Source organism: Phocoena phocoena, chromosome 3 (assembly GCF_963924675.1).
Source record: "Phocoena phocoena chromosome 3, mPhoPho1.1, whole genome shotgun sequence".
Taxonomy (NCBI): Eukaryota; Metazoa; Chordata; class Mammalia; order Artiodactyla; family Phocoenidae; genus Phocoena; species Phocoena phocoena.
Window position 1 is genome coordinate 116,490,428 of NC_089221.1, and position 17,574 is coordinate 116,508,001.

Below are 17,574 nucleotides of genomic sequence, written 5' to 3' on the forward strand. Positions count from 1 at the left end.
CTCTAGGAGTTGGGGGGGGGTCACTCCCATCCCTAGATCACTAGGGGCCTGGAATTAAGTAACTCAGGGGTGAGGGGCGGAGAGCAAGAGGTCCTGTTGGGGGTCCAGGCCTGACACCGCCAGGCTCTTTGGTCGAGGGCTCTCTCCAAATCGAGGACTGGGAAAGCTGGGCTGCAGCGGGAGGCGCCGGGAAGAGCGCGCCGGAGGGAGGTGCTGGGAAGGGCGGGCGGGGCCGGGGGCGCCGGGCGGCCCATTTCCTCCTCGGAGCCGGACAGGCGGAGACAAAGCGGCGGCTGTCGGCTTCGGGCTTCGGGCATCTTCCTGCACTCACCGAGCTCGCCGCAGGTAATTGTCTTCGTGCGGGTGCGGGCTCCCCAGCCGGGCCGAGGGGCTTCTCGGGTGGGCGGGCCGGGCGCGGTCACGTCCACGACCCCGCCCGGAATCGGGCTCCGGGCGGGCGCTGGTGCGGCCTCCGGCCCTCTTCGGCGGCGCCCCGGGCCTGGGCCCTGGCCGGGCGGGGCCGGCGTTTCCTGGCGCTCGGGAAGTTGAGGGGCCGCGGCGGCTGGAGCAGAGCGAGCCGCCGGCCCCGCGCCACCGCGGCGCTTCTTCACTTGAAAGTTTCTCCCGGTTTCTAAACTTTGTTCAAGTGGGCTTGGTGTGCGCGCCAGGCCCGCGCTGGGCCCCCTCGGCTGCCTTCCTTGTAGGGAAGAGTCGGCGCGTTGTTCCAGGTGCGGGCGGGTCCGGGAGTTGAGTTTTCCATTGAAGTACGTGTGGTTTGTGGTTTCTGTGGTCGCGCCCCCGCCCCCGAAACTTCCTGGTCAGGTGGACAGGACGTTTGCTGGGCCCGCAGCCCCGCATTCCCGGCCCGAGCGTATGTGAAAGTTTTGAGTGGCCCTTTTCTCTGACACAGTCTGGCTGGGAAGGGCAGCCACGCCCGTGTGGACTTCTGGCGTGCACCGTGTTAACCTTTGTTGTGAAATTACTCAGACTTCTTGTGCTGGTTAATTGGACGCACTTAACACTGATTAGTACTAGTTTTCACGAATGTCCTTGGAACGTTTTTGTTGTTGTTGTTGACTTTTAAAGGAGTGTGCGTGTGCGAAGCGCTTGTTGGAAAAAATGTTGACTGAATGCCTAACCTTGGCTTGGCAGGAATGGCTTCCCAATAATGCAGGCGGCAGTTGGCTCAGATCCAGGACTGACAACCTCTTACGTACTCCCGCGTCTTTGTAACATTTTTTTGGTGTGTTTGTTTTGTACAAAACTTAGGATAATTTAGAAAAGAGTAAGATATGTTAAGTCTCCAACTAAATTAAGGGCATTTCATGTTTATGATGAAGGAAATGATTACACCACTGTATTGTTGCAACAGGAAAGGCATTTCGATGAGAGGATATTTTGTGTAGCAGTGATTCTTAAAGACTGTACAGCTGTATGTTACTTTGGGAAAGTATGAATCTATAAATCAAATTAAGATGTGTTATTTTATTTTACAAGAGGGAGGGGTTGAGAAATTATCCATAGCCTCTGCGCAATTATTTACCCTTTTTGACTTTTACCAAGTTAAAAAATAATTTATCCACTTTCTTAAGGGACCACAGTTGATTAAGAAATGGTCTCTGCCCCCAAGAGCTCACAGTTGTAATGAGGAGAGACACACACCCCAGGTGTAGTACGAGGCTGATGGCGTTCAGTACCATAACACTACTGTTGAGAAACTTGTGCATGGGTCAGTCTTACATAATAATAATGATAAAAACTGGTGGAGATGTGGAGTGGGGGCTAATGCTTCCAGGAGGGGACGGCATTTGAACTGGATGAAACAGGAGTAGGGTTTGGTTGGGAGGAAGCATAAAAGGGCAAAGGAGTTTGTGGAATTGTGATGTGAATCTCTCCTGGTTTTCCTTATAGTTTTGGCTCTTGTTTCTCAGTCTTTTTGTTGTTTTTGTTCAGTACACTCATATCGAGGATTCTGTCCAGCATATCTCAGTCTTTCACACCATTGATGTGGTATCACCCTCCTTCCATTAGTAACATCTCATTCCTATGGTGACTTAAGAGATCAGGGGTGCCCTGTCCCTCCAAGTTGAGAAGCAGTTCTCTGTGCAGTCTTCCTGCCATCAAACTTATGCTAAAGTCCGATACTTGTGCTAAAGTGGAAGCTTCTATTTTGAGTACAGATGTTTCACCTCATCCACATGGTCACCTGTGCACTGGAGAGCTGATTGGGTGCCCCCAGGGGCATCTTAAGCTCAAGAGGACCGGACTTCCCTGGTGGCACAATGGTTAAGAATCCACCTGCCAGTGCAGGGGACACGGGTTTTGAGCCCTGATCCGGGAAGATCCCACATGCTGCGGAGCTGCTAAGCCCGTGAGCCGCAACTACTGAGCCCATGTGCCACAACTACTGAAGCCTGTGTGCCTAGAGCCTGTGCTCCGCAACAAGAGAAGCCACTGCAATGAGAAGGCGGCACACCGCAATGAGCCGCAATTAGAGAAAGCTCACACGCAGCAAGGAAGACCCAACGCAGGCAAAAAGAAAACAAAAACAAAACCAAAAAAACTCAAGAGGACCAAAATGAGAAACCTTTTTCTTCTTTAGACCTAAACCAGATGTAGAGATAGGCAGTAACTGGCAGAGTCCTGGGATTTCTTTGAGAAAGTAGCAGTAGTGTGAGATGTGACAGACAGGCCTGGTTGTTGGGGGTAGTGGTTTGTGTGCTGATGAAGATCTAGACAGAGGGAACAGGATATTCTGCTTGTGTAAATAAGGGTCATGAGACAGGAGAGAATTTCATGTGTTTAGAGACCTAAGAGAAGACTTGTGTAGCTTGAATACTTTTAGGATGGGGAGAAGGCCTTAACATGAGATTGCCAGGAAACTCCAGGTCACGTGTTTGGATTTTCTTCTAAGAGCTGTAAGAAGCCATTGTAAGAAGTTCCATGATCTGATTTCCTTTTTAAGAAGATTGCTCCTGCTAGTGCTTGCAAGGCTTGTATATGTGTACAAGTGGAAGTAGGGAGTTGAGCTAGGGAGATGGTGGGAGTGAAGGTGGTGGGATAAAGTATTTTGGAGAAATGAGATAGGCCTTACATATAAATTGGATGTAGGGGCCTAGGATTATCTGTTACTGTTGTTTTGTTGTTTGCTCAGTCACGCACCTTGTTCCCCACTCCCCCAGTTTGTATTCCATCACTTTTATAATGAGCTCTTAGTCCTATCACAAGACTCAAGCTAACACTTCCCTTTCTGGTAGCAAACTTCTTCCCACTAGCTGGTATACTCCACTGTACTGTACCTTGTTATTGATATCCCTGTTTGCCTTTGCCGCTGGAAAGTGAGCCTTAGCCTTCGGCATGGTACCTGGCCTGGAGATTAAAGAAAAAATTAGATGCACGTTGAATGAAGGAGGAAGGAGTCTTTTCTGTCTGGAGTCTGGCTTGTGGTTGGAACTATGACAGATGAGGCAACAGTCAGATTATGGAGGGCCTTGATGACCAAGTTGCTGTTATGGGCAAATTGAGAACCATCCTCATTCCATTCTTATTCCTTTCCACCCAGATCTAATCAGATGAAATCCTTTACATCTGATCTTCCTCTTACATAAATTCCTGTTTTCCCTTCTCTCTGCTTCCACTCTAGTTTAGACCATCTCCTTATCTTTGAACTATCAAAACTACTTGTAGTTCTCTGGATAAATTGTTCTATTGTTTGCTTTGGTGCCTTTTTCATATTTTTTCCTTTGCCTGGAGCACTGTTTTTCTCATCCATCTGACAAACTTGTTTATTCTTTAAAACTCACCTTAGATGTTAGTGCCTCTGGGTTTTCTGTTGGATCTCAGTGCTTCTTGGGTACCTTGTACATATTCTGTGGTTGCATCTTTCATGTCATTTGGTAAATATTTTTATGGATTACTTCCTCTCAGCTGGGGGTTTCTTAGAAGTTGGGTCTTAGCCTTTATTTTTAATAAAACTTAAAAAAATTAAAGTATAACGTACATGTAGAAAAGTATTCAAATTATAGCAGTACCTGTCTAATGAATTATTTCAGTGAACACCACCCATAGACACCATCCAGATCAAGAAACAGAAAATTACCAGTACTCCAGAAATCTCTTTGCAGTCACTACCCACCCCTCCTCTCCCTTCAGTTTTTATAATCTGAGAATTTGGAACACTGTTGTTGCTCTGTAAGTGTTTGCTGAAGTTAGTTGAATTTCTTACTATCTTCCCCTCCACCATTCAGTCTTTTACACATAAGCAGTACTCATTCTTCTTTTGGGAAATGTACTGCTGTCTTGTTGCACTAGTCAGAATCTTAGATGGGCATTTAGCACCTTCTAAGTCCTGGCCCTAACTTATTTTTCAGCCTTATTTTCTATTGTGAATTGTTGCTACATGTCTCTGCCTCTGCCAGGCATTTGTTGTGGAATACTCCATCCTTCTCTGACACGAATGCTATCCATCTGAAGGCTGATTGATATGGTTTTTCTATTGAGACATTGATCATCGTTGCTGAAAGTGATCTTTAACTTACCTGAAATTCTAAAATTTGCACCTGATTATGACATTCTTATTAGTTTTTAAAATAAAATATACATAATAAAACTTACCATTTAAATTATCTTTATGTGTACACTTCAGTGGCATTAAGTACATTCACAATGTTGTGTAACCACTACCGCTGTCCATATCCAGAAAAATTTTTCATTGTCCTAAACTGAAACTCCATATCCATTAAACAATAACTCTCCATTTCCTCTCCCCCCAGCCCGAGGGCAACCACTGTTGTACTTTCTGTCACTTTGAATTATTAACTTAACTGTGTTAAGTACCTGGCTTATTTTACTTAGCATAATACCTTCAGGGTTCACCCATGTTGTAGCATGTGTCAGAATTTCCTTCCTTTTTAAGGTTGAGTAACATTCCATTATCCATTCATCTATTGATGAACACTTGGGTTGTCTCCATATTTTGGCCATTGTGGATAATGCTGCTGTGAACATCGGTGTGCAACTATGTGTTTGTGTCACTGCTTTCAGCTCTTTTGGGTATATACCCAGAAGTGGAATTTCTAGGTCATTTGGTATGGTAATTCTACGCTTAAATTTTTGAGGAACTGCCATACTGTTTTCCACAGTAGCTATGTTACTTTACATTCCTAACAGCAATGTGTAAGTGTTCCATGTTCTTCACATTTTCACCAACGCTTGTTATTTTCTGTTTTTTAATTAAAATAAATTTATTTACTTTTTAATAATAGTCATCTTGATGGATGTGAGTTGATGTTGCATTGTGGTTTTGATTTGCATTTCTCTAATGTTTAGTGTTGTTGAGCATTTTTCATGTGATTATTGGCCATTTGTATATTTTCTTTGAAGAAATCTCTATTCACGTCCTTTGGCCATTTTAATTGTTTGGGGTTTTTTGTTGTTGAGTTATAGAGTTCTTTGTATATTCTGGCTGTTAATCACTTATTAGATGGAGGACTTGCAATATTTTCTCTCAGTTTTACCCTGTTGATATGTCCTTTGATGTTAAAAAGCTTTAAATTTTGATCAAGTCCTGTTTATTTGTTTTTTCTTTTGTTGCTAATGCTTTTGGTATCTTCTAAGAAGTCATTGCCAAATCCAGTGTCATAGAGCTTTTCCCTGTGTGTCTCTCCCCACCCCCGGCCCCAGTTGAGCTGTCTACTTTGAGGGCAGGAAGTAGAGTTTTTATTGTAGCTAACTTCTGGAAAGAATTTTTTTAAAATGTAGTTCTTAAAATGTCATAGCAAACAATAATTGTATGGTAGGGGGTTTCCTGCTATTGCTAATTTGTCATTGATTATGTGCCTATTATCTGATGATTTATGATGTTAACCTGCTTTTAGGGGTTTTTAATCTTATGAGTCTCAGTTGGAGAGTTTGAACTTTGTCATCTATGTAATGACTAAGATGACTTATAAAGGATATTTATTTTAATGTCTAACATGATAGAATGCTAATTTATTCTTTTAGTTATGGACTGCTGGACAGGACATGTTCTGGTTCATATTAAGTTGTCTTATCAGTAAAACCAGTGCACTAGTTCAGTTATTTACATAGCACTGAGTTGCTGATTTACCTTTGTAAAGACTCTTGTGGACCATAAATTCTTTTGTTACATGCTGAGCTCCTTCAAGGCAATTACATCCTTTTGTATCTTTTAGTCTTTTGTGATACCTGACTCATATCTAATATGAGTAGATATGCTATATATAGGATTGTGCCAGATTGATATGGGTGTGGAGGCAGCATGGCTTTACATCCAGTTTATTTAACTTTTTTAAAAAAATAAAACCACTGAGACTTCCCTGGCGGTCCAGTGGTTAAGACTCCACACTTCCAATGCAGGGGGCGAGAGTTTGATCCCTGACAGGGAATAAGATCCCATGTGCTGCGCGGCATGGCTGAAAGATTAAAAACAATAACAAAAAAAGTCAACAACTTTATAAAAAAAATTCATATTTATATCACCTAGAGATAAACACTGTTAACATTTTGGTGTACATCCTGTGATATTTTTTTCTAGGTATGTGTATTGACTGTATAACTTTTATAAAAACTAGATTTTACTTTATTTGCTCTTTTGTAATCTGCCGTCCATTTATCATACTTGAACATTTCCCCTATTAATAGCATTAAGATTAACCTTTATGTACCACTAAGAAAATAAACACTGCCAAATAAACTAGAAAATGCCATCAATTGTAAGACACATCCAAATTTTAGAGACTTAAAGATGTGAAATATGTATGCTTTAGAATTGATGAAATATGGTTAATCTCACAGTGTTAACATAGCATATTAATGATCCCCTACTGTTCCAATATAGCTTCTTTAATCAGTCCTCTGTTGGACATTTCATTTGCTTCCAGAGCTGCTTTAATTTGTAGCTGAATCTTTTGCCTGTCCTTACTTCTTAAGGGAAACTTCTTAGAAGTGGAATTCCTGGGGGAAAAGATTTGCTACTCTTAAAATAATGTTTTTAAATTGGGGTTAAATATATATAACATAAAATTTACCATTTTCACTATTTTTAAGCATTAAGTGCATTTACAATGTTGTGCAACCATCATCACCATCCATTTTATTTTATTTTATTTTTTTATTTTTTATTTTTTTCATCACCATCCATTTTAGAACTTTTCCATCATTCTAAACAGGAACTCTACTCATTTAACAGTAACTCCCCATCCTGCCCTCTCTCCAGCCCCTGGTAACCTCTTATCTACTTTTTTTCTTTATGAATTTGCCTAGTCTAGGTACCTCATATAAGTGGAATCATATATTTGTCCTATTGTGTCTGGCTTATTTCACGTAACCTTTGAGGTTCATCTATGTTGTAGCCTGTGTCAGATTTTCTTCCCTTCCTTTTTTTTCTTAAGTTAAAAAATTGTAAAGTACACATAATATAAAATTTACCAACATAACCATTTTTAAATGTATAGTTCAGTGGTATTAAGTACATTCATATTGTGCAGTCATCACCACCATTTATCTCCAGAAGTCTTTTAATGTTGTAAAATTAAAACTATACCCATTAAACTTCAAGTCCCCATTACCTCCTTACCCCAGCTCCTGGCAACCACCTTTCTTTCTGTCTCTTTGACTACTCTAGGTAACTCATATAAGTAGAATCTTAATCTTTTTGTGACTAGCTTATGTTACTTAGCATAATGTCCTCAGGGTCCATCCATGTTGTGGCATATATCAGAATTTCCTTCCCTTTTTAAGGCTGAATAATATTTTATATATATCCCAGTTTGCTTATCCATTCATTTGCTGATAAGCATTTGGATAGTTCTGCTGTGAATAGTACTGCTATGAACATGGGTATACAAATATCTCTTCGAGACACTGTGTTTAGTTCTTTTGGATATATACCCAGAAGTGGGATTGCGGGATTATATGGTAAGTTTATGTTTAACTTTTTGAGAAACTGCCATACTGTTTTCCACAGTGGCTGTACCATTTTGCATTCCAACCAGCAGGGCACAAGGGTTCTGATTTCTCCACATCCTTACCAACACTTGTTATTTTCTTTTTTTTTTTTGATAGCCATCTTAATGAATGTGAGATGGTATCTCATTATAGTTTTGATGTGCATTCCCCAAATGATTAGTGATATTGAGTATCTTTTCATGGGTTTATTGGCCATTTGTATATCTCTGGAGAAATGTCTATTCAAGTGTTTTGCACATCATTGAGTTGTTTTCTTTTTTGGTTGAGTTTTAGTTTTCTATACTGGATACTAATCTCTTTTCACATATATGTTTTGCAGTTATTTTCTTCTGTTGTCTGGATTGCCTTTTCACTCTGTTCATAATGTCCTTTGGTACACACAGGTTTTTATTTTGAGGAAGTTTATCTCTTTTTTCTTTTGTTACCTGTGCGTTTGGTGTCATATCCAAGAAATCGTTACTAAGCCCAATGTCATGAAACTTTTGCCCTGTGATTTTTTAAAAATTTATTTATTTATTTTTGGCTGCGTTGGGTCTTCATTGCTGCACGTAGGCTTTCTCTAGTTGTGGCGAGTGGGGGCTACTCTTCGTTGTGGTGTATGGGCTTCTCATTGTGGTGGCTTCTCTTGTTGCGGAGAACCAGCTCTAGGCAAGTGGGCTTCGGTAGTTGTGACACGCGGACTCAGTAGTTGTGGCTTGCGGGCTCTAGAGCACAGGCTCAGTAGTTGTGGCACACGGGTTTAGTTGCTCCGCAGCATGTGGGATCTTCCTGGACCAGGGATTGAACCCGTGTCCCCTGCATTGGCAGGTGGATTCTTAACCACTGTGCCACCAGGGAAGTCGCCCTGTGTATTTTTTTTTTCTAAGAGTTTTATAGTTTTAGCTCTTACGTTTAGATGTTTGATCCATTTTGAGTTAATTATTATATATGATATTAGGTAAGAGTCCACGTTCATTGTTTTACATGTGGATATCTAGTTTTCTCAGCCCCACTTATTGAAAAGACTGTCCTTTCCTCATTGAGTGGTTTTGACACCTTGTCGAAAATCATTTGACCATGAGAGGGTTTGTTTCTGGGTTCTCTGTTTTGTTCTGTTGATCTCTGTGTCTGTCTTTATGCCAGTACCACACTGTTTTGATTACTGTAGCTTTGCAATAATTTGATGCCACATTTGCTCTTGAAGTGAATAATCTTTTGTACAGTTAGGGTCTATGGTTTAGTTGTATGTGTGTGCTGTTGTGAAAATAAAATAAATTCTTTAAACTGTTTTATCTTTATTATGGAGGTGATTGCACAACTGAGTTTGTCACAAGTCATAGGATAGTATACTAGAGTGAATTTTACTGCATATAAAAAGTGAAAAAATAAACAGGTAAAAATAAATTCATTCAAAAAATATGTATTTTGCACGTTTGACCTTCTGTATAGAGATAAACAAATAGTGAAAAACATGAAATCAATTATCCTTTCTCCTTTCCCAGCCCAAATCATTTTTTCCTCTTGAGGGACTGTGAAGCCACACACTTAGAAGTCTTAAAGGAATTTTGGTTATACCTTATGTGTTGGAGGATTTGTCTTATTAGTACCTTCTGTTTTCTCTTAAGGAAAAAAGTTACATCAGGCATTGTAGAGAGTCTCACAGAGCAACAGTTCCTATATATATTCTGGATACTAATCTCTCACCTAGGCCGGACAGTGGCACCTGTCCGGCCTAGGTGCCACTGTGCTTGCTTCCAGACATTGAGGGTGGTATTTGTTGCTTGTGCAGTGTGGTGGTCAGCTCAGCCCCCCATGTTGTGGGCCTGGGCTGAATGGGCCGAACTGTGTAGGGAGGTGAACAGTCTGGCTTTACTTGCCCTGTCTCATGCTGTTTTGTTCACTTGCAAGAGCACTATACTAAATTTATCCATTATTGAAAGTTCAGAGTGTGCAGAAATAACTGTGCTTCAAAATAAAACTTCAGTATTACCCTTTCTCTGTTGGAGCCTCTAAATGTTCATTATTCCCCCCCCCTTTTTTTTTTATAACTATCAAACTTTTTCTGTGTGCAAGCATACCCCCAACTCCATTTCTAATGGAGCTTGAAATTACCATGCATTTCTATTTACTTGTTGATGGGCTGTCATCTATCAAACCCCCTTTTGATTGGGATTTAATTTGTGCTTTTTCACTGGCTGCAAGTTTGGAGCAATGCATATAAGGTAAATACAGTTTGCAAGGCAACTTTGAGTGTCATTCTAAATATTTGTAACAAAGATTTGATCATTTGGAACAAGTATTGTATGAGTAGTGTGATTAGATTTTTAAAATTTCTTGTCATCTGTTCAGTGGTCCCATTGTAGTAAAAGAAGAGAGGGAATTTTATTGTGGAAGTTGTAATTTTCATCTGTAAGAATTTTTTTTTGCATTTTTAAAATATTCTTTTCCATTATGGTTTATCACAGGATATTGAATATATTTCCCTGTGCTATACCTTAGAACCTTGTTGTTTATCCATTCTAAATGTAATAGTTTGCATCTACGAACCCCAGACTCCCAGTCCATCCCTCTCCCTCCTCACCTTCCCCTGGGCAACCACAGTTTGTTCTCTATGTCTGTGATTCTGTTTCTGTTTTGTCGGTAGGTTCATTTGTGCTATATTTTAGATTCCACACATAAGTGATATATGGTATTTGTCTTTCTCTTTCTGACTTACTTCACTTAGTATCATTATCTCTAGGTCCATCCATGTCGCTGCAAATGGCATTATTTCATTCTTTTTTGTGGCTGAGTAGTATGCCATTGTATATGTGTACCACATTTTTTTTTTTTTTTTTTTTGGGGGGGACAAAACTGCGAAACTTTACTGAGAGAATTTTAACAGTCACATTTCCAACACAAGAACGGCCTGCAGGGGCTTCCCTGGTGGCGCAGTGGTTGAGAGTCCGCCTGCCGATGCAGGGGACATGGGTTCGTTCCCTGGTCCGGGAGGATCCCACATGCCACGGAGCGGCTGGGCCCGTGAGCCATGGCCGCTGAGCCTGTGTGTCCGGAGCCTGTGCTCCGTGACGGGAGAGGCCACAACGGTGAGAGGCCCGCGTACTGAAAAAAAAAAAAAAAAAAAAAAAAGAACGGCCTGCATGGTTATAGTTTGCCTTCATTTAAACCTGTGATTGCCCTTCACCTGTAAGATAACATAACATTTGGGAATATTAGTTAGAACTTTATTTAGATGACACTAAAAGAATACAGAGGACACTACAGTCTTAGTTTTATAAAATGGACTAAAACCAGAACCCTAAGGGTGACCCTTGGCTTATATACAGTTAAACCTCTGTAGAGACTTTGAAGGTAGACTTTCAGGCACATTAACAATATTTGCTCAGCACACCACTCTTTCTAGTGGTACAGAGAAACAAAGAGACTGTTCAAATTCAGGACTGATTAAACCCAATGCTTCCATTCAGAGATAGTGTTTTTTTTTTTTTAACATCATCTTTGGAGTATAATTGCTTTACAGTGGTGTGTTAGTTTCTGCTGTATAACAAAGTGAATCAGTTATACATATACATATGTTCCCATATCTCTTCCCTCTTGCGTCTCCCTCCCTCCCACCCTCCCTATCCCACCCCTCTAGGTGGTCACAAAGCACTGAGCTGATCTCCCTGTGCTATGCGGCTGCTTCCCACTAGCTATCTGTTTTACATTTGGTAGTGTATATATGTCCATGCCACTCTCACTTTGTCATAGCTTACCCTTCCCCCTCCCCATATCCTCAAGTCCATTCTGTAGTAGGTCTGTGTCTTTATTCCCATCTTGCCCCTAGGTTCTTCATGAACTTTTTTTTTCTTAGATTCCATATATACATGTGTTAGCATATGATATTTGTTTTTCTCTTTCTGACTTACTTCACTCTGTATGACAGACTCTAGGTCCATCCACCTCACTACAAATAACTCAGTTTCGTTTCTTTTTATGGCTGAGTATGTACCACATCTTTATCCATTTATCTGTTGATGGACATTTAGGTTGTTGCCATGTTTTGGCTATTGTAAACAGTGCTGCTATGAACATAGGGATGCATGTATCTTTTTTTTTAAATCTTTTTGGCCACTCCATGTGGCATGTGGGATCTTAGTTCCCAGACCAGGGATGGAACCTGCACCACCTGCATTGGCAGCGTGGAGTCTTAACCACTGAACTGCCAGGGAAGTCCCTATCTTTTTGAATTATAGTTTTATCTGGGTGTACTCCCAGGAGTGGGATTGCTGGATCATATGGTAATTTTATTTTTAGTTTTCTGAGGAGCCTCCATACTGTTTTCCATAGTGGCTGTACCAACTTACATTCCCACCATCATCTGTAAGAATTAAAAAAAAAAAGACTTTGAGGGCTTTACAGAAGAAAAAATTTATCATTTGCATTTAATTTTTGTGATGAAGTAATAATTTAATCCAATTTGATCTTAGTGTTAGATAACTGATGTAATTCCTTAATTGCTAATTTAAAGGGTAGTTCTTTTCTGGATTATTTCATTTTGGCTATTCCATTTCATTATACTGAGCTGTGGATTTCCTTTTTCTTGTTCTGAGATTTCATTATTAAATGCTGTCATAAGTAAGTGGCTCATCAGTTGTATTTTGAAAATGTTTTATTGCTATGTTTTATTTTTTTTTTTGTTAATATTAGACATTATGATTTGAAGAGTGTGTTGAAAACCTGGTTAATTATCAGATTACATGTACTGGTTTATTAGGTTAGACTGCAGACTGTTCTTGAAACTGAAAGTGCTATGATAACTTAGAAAACGCATTCACTGTGGCCCATTTCAAGTTACACGAAGGATAGGAGCCTTTGCTAATAGTCCATTTGCCCTATGCAGCTCTGATACGTGCTTTGTTTCCAAGCAAAGATGCATTGTTACTATTCTCTCATGGTATGTTGAATATTTCATTATGTTAAATATTTCAGTATTAATCTAGACTCTTAATCATGGTTTGTGAAAAATGATAGTGCACTGAATAAGGCAGAGCTGAAAGGGTAGGTTATTATTACTGATGAGTCAGTGTTCTTGGGGGTTTTCTGTTCCTGGGGATCTCTAAATTGGCAAAGGTTTCTTATAATCATCTGTTATCATTTTCTTGCTTCCTTGGACCTGGGGTCATCATGTTCTCAGAAAAGTTCTGGACTGACTTTGAAGTGTATCTTTAGAAACTTGTCATTTTGCACAGAAGTGGATAAGTGAAATGTGAGCTTGATCCCTTGGGACGAGGGGAAAAAACTCAAGGAAATGGAGGATGGCAACCCTTGAGAGAAATTTAAGCTTCTTTGGTGTCATTAAGACCTGTGAAAGAGGTAATGTTTTCTAGGTATCTTTATTGAGTTAGGGTCTAAGGTCGTGTTTAGTTTGCTGTATCTCAATTGCAGGGGGAAGGGTTCAGTTAAATACAATGCATTTATTAAGCCTGCCTTTTTTTTTTGCTAATCTATAACGGGAGAGAGATTTCTTTGCACACACATCGGTGTTGCTAGAGGAAATCTAAAAACAGTCGAGCCAGTTCAGTTAATCATTTATAGAATGTTGTTAGATGAAAGTTACCATGCTCAAAAAAGGCATGATCTCTGTACTTAAAGGAGTTCTCAGCTTTATGGGAGATGGAAACACTGATATCGTGCTATGGGGCAAGTGCTGAAATAGAGATGCTTGTAAAGTGATGGGGGAACCCAGAAAAGAGGGAACAGCTCTTTCTATGAAAGCAGAGGACATTTGTGTGAGCCTTGAAGGAAGATGGAAGAGTCTGGAGGGGTGCTCTGGGCAGAGGATAGGGGTTATATAAAGGTCTGGAGACTTATACTATCTGGAGAAGAGTTTGGAGTAGAGACAGGTGATGAGGTTGGCAGGCCATTGTGAGTAAGGTTTGTAGGAGTTTCCGCTTCGTCCTGCCTGTGGTGGGGAAGCAATGCCAAGTTCTTTTCAGAGGAGAGTCGATTCCATGACAATGATAACTGGGGCTGTCTGGAGAGTGGTTGGAAATGAGAAGACTCCTGAGAATGGGAAGGGTTAGTAGAGTGAGATATTTACTAAGATGCAGAGGAGGGGAGGGAAGAGGAGGAAAGGGGCCTAGAGTCTCCTTCTAGGGGACCTGGTTTGGTGGAGCTTTGGTAGGGGGAGATGAGGAAGGCCAAGGGGGAATAGATGGGGAGGAAAATGCTTGGCTCGAGCCTTGTGGGGTTTAAGGAACTGAGCTCTGCGGTCATGTGCATGAAGTCCTTTAGACTGGGAAAGTGCTGCTCTGGCCAGGAAGGCACTTGCTGTTGGCTTTTGGTCTTTACTATGGTTACTGTAAGAGGTGGGGTTTTCTCCTTTGTCTTTGAGGGTTTTTTCTGGGGCGAGGTGTGCATTTCAGGATTTCTCAAGTATTATAGAATGGTATTTTCAAGTTAAGAAAGATAACCTCCAGTGCCTTCTTAATTTCTTTGCTTATCTTTTAGCCTTATCTTCTGCCATTTCACTATCTGTCTTATATTTTTCACTTACACTTGTGGTTCTTGGAAGGTGCCAAAGTTCTCTGGTCCCTTTGCACAAACTGAAACAACCGCCCTCCCTCCCTCCCAGTACATCAGATCCTCAGTGAGGACTCTCTGGCCATTGGGGATTCCCTTCTGGGTGCTCCTCTTTGCACTGGTGGTTCACTGTACAACTCTATACTTTCTGTTTTATTGTAACTATTTTCTGTTCTAGACTGTGAGCATTTCCCCCAGCTGTTTTTGAAATTCTTCAAACGTACAGAAAAGTTGTAAAAGCGTAATACAACGAGCACTTGATTCTTCAGTTTACCTAGTTTCATCAATTGTTAAAATTTTTCAAATTTGCTCCATTACTCTATATAAACTTTTTTTCTGAGGAATTTGAAAGTAGACTGCAGACACCAAGTATTTCACCCTTAGGTTTTTTGGCATGTAACTTCTAAGAGTAAGGACATTGCCTTACTTAACTACACTATGTAAGAAATTTTACATTGATATAGTAACATGATTTCTTTTAAAGAGTGGTCCAAGAACCAGTGTCTGCTCTCCCTAGGAACTTGTGAGAAATTCAGACTCTTACGTACTACCCTAGACCTACTGATTCAGAATTTGCCTTTTAACAAGATTCCCAGAAGCACTGATCTCATGTACAGTCCATATTCATATTAAATTCCACCAGTTGTCCCAGTGATGTCCTTCATAGTTTTTTTAATCCAGGAATCAGTAAAAGATCCCATACCTCATTTAATTGTTGCATTTCTTTAGTTCTTTTTCAAATTATATTCTTTTTAAAAATATATTTATTTATTTGGCTGCACAAGATCTTAGTTGCGGCATGCGGGATCTTTGTTGCAGCATGCAGGGTCTTTTTAGTTGTGGCATGCGGGGTCTTTTTAGTTATGGCATACGGGATCTAGTTCCCTGACCAGGGATCGAACCTGGGCCCCCTGCATTGGGAGCATGAAGTCTTAACCATTGGACCACCAGGGAAGCCCCCTGTATCTCTTTAGTTTTCATTTTCAGTCTTTTTTCCCCCATGACATTGACACTTTTGAAGAGTTTAAGCCAGTTTTATAGAATGTCCACAGTTTGGATTTGTCTTATTGTTGCCACTTTTGGCAGGAACAGTACATGTGTGATGATGTACTTTTCTCAGGGCATTGAAATGATTGTCAGGTTGTTCTACTGGTGGTGATGCTAAGTTTAAACACTTGTGATTAAGTGGCATCTGCCAGATTGTTCCATTTAAATGCAACTTTTTCCTTTTGTACTTAATAATTAATTGCTGTGATGATCTGGTAGGGATTTCTAATTAGTCTTTGTGTCCCTGGCACCTAGCAGGATCCCCAGGATGTGGTAATTGGTCAGTCATTGACAAGTGAATGACAAACTAGGTCATCAAAGGTATACATTACAAGTTTTAGAGATAGTTCTTTCTTGCTTTCTTAGTCTGGGTAACTTCCTATACTCTAGTTAAGTTCCGGCATCTTTTCTCCTAGCTCTCCAAGAAAAGTACAGTCCTCTTCTTCCTGTGCACTTCTCAGCTGTGTGAGAAGTTTCTCTGCCTTTTAGTCCCATTGTTGTAAAACAAAACCCTCTTTTTCCTCCCTTTGTCTCTTTTCTCTTGTGCTTCCAGTCCACATGCTGGTTTCATCTTTGTTTTTCAGACCAGAGTCATCCAGTTTCTTATGGAAACAGGGACTTCCTGTGTATCCATAATCAGTTGCCTGTTAGAGGGCTTAGTGCAGTTTTCTCTTAAACACTTCCTTTGTTGATGGTCTCAACCATGTCGAGTGGAAGCTAAGTAAATGAACACAGATATCCAGACCACACTGCAGTTACTTCAGCAGCTCTGGAGCTTGTTTTTTCCTTCACTTGATCTCTCTCACCTCTTCTTGCTCTATGCTCCAGCCACATTGGCCACCACTTTCTCTAAGCCCTGGGAGATGCTGCCTTGTCTCTGTTACCTCTGCCTGCAGCGCTCTTCCCCCAAATAATTCATTTGATTGGCTCTTCCTTGACTTTCAGATTTCAGCTCGTGTTACCCAGACAGAAAGGCCCTGGAAGGACCCTACCTAATTGCATTACCATTATCCTGCTTACTTTTCTTTCTAGCACAGATATTGTCTTATTTGTTTACTTATTTATACTGTTACTACAGTGTAGTTTGACGAAGGCAGAGTTTTTGGTCTCAAATAGTGTCTATACAGAGAAGGCACTAAAATATTTGCTGATTGAGTGCCTAAATGGTGGACTGAACATTGTTTTTTTAGGTTTACCTTTTGTCCTTTGCTTAGTGCTCTTGGTAATCATTGTGTCTCCTAACGCTTGTGGCATGGAAGTTCTTTCATTCAGTTGTTCCCTGTGTTTCCCCCATTGCCTGTTTTTTTTTTTTAAATACGTGTTTATTTGGCTGTGTCGGGTCTTAGTTGCGGCTTGTGGGATTTTTTGTTGGGGCGTGCGGGCTTCTCTCTAGTTGTGGCACACGGGCTCTGGAGCTTGCGGGCTTAGTTGCCCAGCGGCATGTGGGATCTTAGTTCCCCGACCAGGGATGGAACCCGAGTCCCCTGAATTGGAAGGCAGATTCTTAACCACTGGACTGCCAGGGAAGTACCTCCACATTGCCTTTGGTACTCTAGAGAAGATAAGAAACAAAATGAGAGTGATGGTATGTTTTATTATGATTAAAAATAATTATAATCTTTTAAAAATAATTATAATAAAAGTAATCATAATTATAATCTTAAAAAAATAATAAAGATCTAGCCAAGTGTCCTTTTTCTTATAGATCTATATATACCTGGAAGTGGAGTGACAACTTGTACTATGTGCCATATGAGTTCCTGATATAAAATGTATTTGTATATGAGTTGATCACTGGTTTATGTAATCCAGTATTCTGTTGTAGATGGAAACTTTTTACTTTGATTGTGTTTTGGCTCTCACATTTGACCAAGGCTAAGCATTTTTTTTTTTGGACAATGATATTGTATTTGTGATTAGAAAGAGACTGTGCTTTTTTTTATGGTGGTTGGAGGGGAACAGGTTTTCTTTTTGTTTACATGAACCTGTGCTTTT

The 17,574-nt window shown here is 40.5% G+C and overlaps 1 protein-coding gene across 1 annotated transcript in view; it reads left to right on the forward strand.

The window, feature by feature from the left end:
* Positions 1-259: 259 nt before the first annotated feature.
* CTNNA1 (catenin alpha 1) overlaps positions 260-17,574 on the forward strand; it is a 171,538-nt gene continuing 154,223 nt past the window's right edge. Inside the window, exon 1 of the mRNA XM_065874270.1 lies at positions 260-345. The gene's annotated coding sequence lies outside the window, so the exon portion shown is untranslated. The remainder of the gene's footprint in view (positions 346-17,574) is intronic.